Genomic DNA, 4,692 nt, shown 5'->3' on the forward strand with positions numbered 1-4,692 from the left:
AGAGGTTGACTTGAAAAAAGAATAGAGTTTTGAGTCGGTGTCGTATTTGACCAGCTGCTATTAACTTCCTCAGCAGGTTGACCAAGTGGCCATCGGGTTGGGATTTTTTTTTCTTTTTTCTTTTTTAAATTGATATAGATTTGCATTGAAAGACCATACGTGGCAAGTGGCAAGTTGCCACTAACAAGTAATGAAGACTTCATTTCAAAAAAATTTCCTACTAACCTAACAATTGGGTAACCTGGTCAAGATTAAATAGTTCTGAATTCACATTGATGTTTGTTATTATTTTTGTTCTTTCAAATTCAAGAAATTGGTTTTAGCAAATCTTTCAAGTTTGGGTTTTATTTTCTTTAATCTTACTTTTTTTTTTGGGTAAAGCTTCTTTAATGTTACTTTTTATCATTACTATTTTAGTTGATTTAAAGTTTTTACTTAAATTTGATACACAATTGGAATGTTATCTATTTGGATTTGACATTACAAATATGGAATTCATATTAACATTTTTCATGGACAAAAAGTATTAATATGATGGCTTAATGGGAAATCCTTTACTCTGGTATTATAAGCTCATTAATTTAATTAATTAGATGGGAAATAAAGGAGACAGTTGTTCTAAAACACCAGCATTGCTATTATTACAAGGCAATAGATAAATTCTGAAACCAAAACTGCAACATTATTTTTTATAGAGGCTCCTAAAATCTGAGAAATGTAAGAACAACAGTGACAACGTCTGAACTATCCTTATGTGTTTTCTCATCTGCGAATGATATCTCATTTCGTCTTTGGTTGTCATGCTTTGTTTTCTAGACCTTAATGCTGGAAGTAGCAGACCTTTTTCCTTTTTAGTCTGCTATTCTTTTGCATGGCATACACAAAGTGCCTTTTGTAATCTCTTTTTGCGAGATCACTTGTGAATAATAAATACTACTTTTCAAAAAAAAAAAAAGAAACAATATTTCAGAAAAGTCATCAGATGAACTCTTTATATAAGAAAAAACTGATCTAGGAGAGAGTTGTCTGAAACACTAGCATAGCTTTTGTTACAAGGCAATAGATAAATTCTAAAACCAAAACTGCAACATTATTTTTTATACAGGCTCCTAAAATCTGAGAAATGTAAATACAACAGTGACAATGTCTCAGAAAAGTCATCAGATGAACTATTTATATAAGAACTAGCTAGCTAGTGACCATCTTCATCCCTCAAGCCTGATGCTAAGTTATAAAACTGGCGAGTCAGAGAGAGCCAGGATTCACCATCTTAACTTTGCTGGGAAGTACTGCAGAAAATTGAATGATGTTAACAACAAATTGTGCAGGACATGATAAGGATTAGGACCTGAGCAAAGCTCAAGTTGTGCTGACCTTTTCAATCAGGGAGAGGTAGTACGGGTTGACCTTTTCGACATCAATCCGGACTTTGCTCTTGCTGTAAGATCGTATTTGCTGCACAATTGTAGGTGGAGAAAGTGAGTTTAGTACTGGATAAGGATCAGTGTAAGCAAAATTTTAATGTGTCTAGCACTTGGGCCAGACTCAAGATTAAAAGCAAGCGAAGTCATACTTGAATATTTGAAGCCACTTCAGATTCTCAACATCCTCCTCACTCATTAGGTGCTTGTATGCTTCTGACCTATGCAATGCTGCAAAAAAGAGTACCTCAGTAAATATCAGTATTGGAATACGAATCAGTCTTCACAGAAGAGGAAAAGTAAAAGTGGAGCCTCTTTTAATTCCTCTTACCATAGAATGAATGGTATCTAATAATGAAAAGAGCTGCTGGCGGCCATGTTGTATTGTTCACTTTGGCGACCTGATAGAGATTCCAAAATTAGTTTGTATCATTGTAATTTTTAGATGCTAAAAAGGTATCATGAATGCATTGTGAATTCAGACACAGATAGGGAGAGATACCAGATACATGTAGTCATCATGCCTCATGACATCATCACATTGTTGAGTCCACATCCCTCTGCGTACACTCCATATTTAGTGTTGTAAGCAGAGTTATAAAAGTCAGGATTTTCCTCAAAATACTGTGCCGACAACATAATTGAATCAGAAATTATAAGATACAAAAGATCTTATTAAAAATTTCGAAGCAATGAATTGTTTGTGAGCTTAATTCTTTTTTGATATAGCTGTTTAAAATCAGGAAGGAAATACCTTGTGATGAACGATTGATTTGTCAAAAGCACAACCTACAGGATATGTGTCACCTATGACACCATGGATAAAGATTAGAATTTAGAACTAGGAATGGTTAATTGGGGGATGACATTATCCTCTTTTTTATCAGTATGGTATATAAAAGTTTCGCAGATAGAAAATGAGACTGACCTACAACAGCCCACTGGGGAAGGCCTTCAAAGCTAGGGTGGAGACGTACCTTTCCAAGGTCTAAACCCCATAAAAGAAACAAAGTATATAGTTAAATACAATTTTGCAATTTGTGAAACCAGGAGTCTTAATTATAGAATCTAAAGAAATAAAAAGTCCCAATTATACCGTGGACAAAGCCTGCCAGGTGCAGCCAGTCCTCATCAGGATAGTCCTTTCTGATGGCCTCAGCTGTTTGCAGCAAGTGTTCGATTTGAGGCTCATCCAAGTCAGGGTCACTCTCATCAACTACATCATTAAGAAGTTCACAGCATTCCCATATGCTCATTCCCACCTTGTTAAGTTTTCCATACTCTTTTCTCATTCTCTTGACCTGAAATTGAGTAAACATACGAGTCCATTAACTTACAATGTACAAATATGTAACACTGCTCGTCTCAGGAAAATAAAGTGATTGTGCACAGAGAAGCACAAGTTGCTTATAAAGTCATAAGTCTGGTTAATATGATTGGTCCGGTAGAAGTTCTCTACACCTTGTTGCCTCTCACTTTCAACATGATAATCTCTATGTGCATATCAATAATAACTAGATTAAAGCATGCGATAAAAAGAAAAGGAAAGGAGAGGTCTTCTTGGTGCATTTTTGGGCTAGCAAATGATGGGCAGGTTTTGAGCTTATAAATGGACCTGGGGTCCAATCGGCTCAGACCTTAATAAGGCCTAAGATCAAAACAATTATACAGGCCTCAACCTCTGATAAAACTACAATGCCTCACCAAGGATAAGCTCTTCAAGATATATCAGCATGAATACGACACATTTGTATTATATCTCTCCCAACTTAACTATCAACAAAAGTAGATCCATGCTTTACAGCTCTGACCAAAAATTACTGGATATAGGGAACTGGTACATTCATTAGAGATATTTCAAATACACAAATATAACTGCAATCTCTATTCAGAAGCATCCATTAGTCGCGAATTAACTCAACTAAAGGTTCATAAACCGTACTTCATATTCAATTTCAAGTTGTTTTTAACTAGAAAATTGTTCTCATCATCAAACTATAAAAGGTATGCATATCATCAGAAGGAGATGGTCCTTTGTCATTTTTCCTTGGTAAAGAAATAAAGCGACCTCGGCAGATATGATAAATCTGTAGCATGCACAGTTTCTGTACGCTTGTTTATTATTTGTTTTATTGTCCATATATTGATACTAGTATCCATCCGGGATCAGACAATAAATTTGTTGCATATCTATTGCCCTTTAATTTCCTCCTTTCCTTCCCAAAATAACATAATGTGCGGTCATGCAAAAATAATAATAATAAAAATGCTACCTAAAAGTGTAGCCAAAAGAGTTGGTCTGTGGCACCATAAATCCCCCATCGAACACCATTTCTTTCTCAACATTATCGACTTTGTTAAACCCTGCTTCAACTCCGGATATTCAAAACGAAAATTACGAAAATATTCCATGCAATTCAATTAAGAATCATCATTAATTCTTGAAACTCAATCATTAGTTATTTCTGATTATACAAAAAACCCTAAGAAGAAGTTTAAAAATCTACAAATTAAATAAATAAATGATAAAAAAAATAATGATATAAGTTGAGATCAACCAATATCAGCAAAATCCCAGTAAAAGAGAGGATTTTTTTTCAAAATTTATGAACTAGAAAAAGTACTGTAACATAATCCTCTCTTAGTGAATAAAAAAAGATTTACTCAGAAATTTTTTTGATGCAAAAACATATACAATAGCAAAACCACATTGAACAATGAATTTTTTTTAGATAAAAGAATAGAGATCATAAATAATTACCGAACTCAGGTTGATCAATGAGAATAGCCATCCTGAATCAAAACAGAAGCTTAATGCTCAACAGTAACCAAGAAAAACAACAGATCTTAACCAAGAAATCTAGTGACATAGAAGTTGAGTGGGTGGTTGCGCATTAGGTCAAGCAAAAAGTTGGTTTTTATAATTAGCCGGAAGAAGTCCTTCCCTGAGAATTCCCAGATCCTATGTCCTTCCCTGAAAATCTAAACTTTTATTCCTTATATATCTTCTATGACATAAAACATTAATTTTCTTTGAAAAATAAATATATAATATTTTATATAAAATAATTTTTTTATAGCAAGTGAAAAAAGAAGCTCGTGCAAGTTGGAAACAGGCTAACGAGAGAGATAGAATGGAGGTGAAACATTTCACAAACATATGGAAGATGGCAATGCCAGTACTTTCAGAACTGAAGTATGGTAGGTGGATTAGCGGCCAAATGGTTGGGATAATAGAATAGAAATATCAGATATGGCAAGCTTTACTAAG

General features: G+C 34.1%; 1 pseudogene; it reads right to left on the minus strand.

Annotated features, from left to right (window-relative positions):
• LOC18596052 lies at window positions 1,234-4,213 on the minus strand (annotated as a pseudogene).

Source organism: Theobroma cacao, chromosome 6, assembly GCF_000208745.1.
Source record: "Theobroma cacao cultivar B97-61/B2 chromosome 6, Criollo_cocoa_genome_V2, whole genome shotgun sequence".
Taxonomy (NCBI): Eukaryota; Viridiplantae; Streptophyta; class Magnoliopsida; order Malvales; family Malvaceae; genus Theobroma; species Theobroma cacao.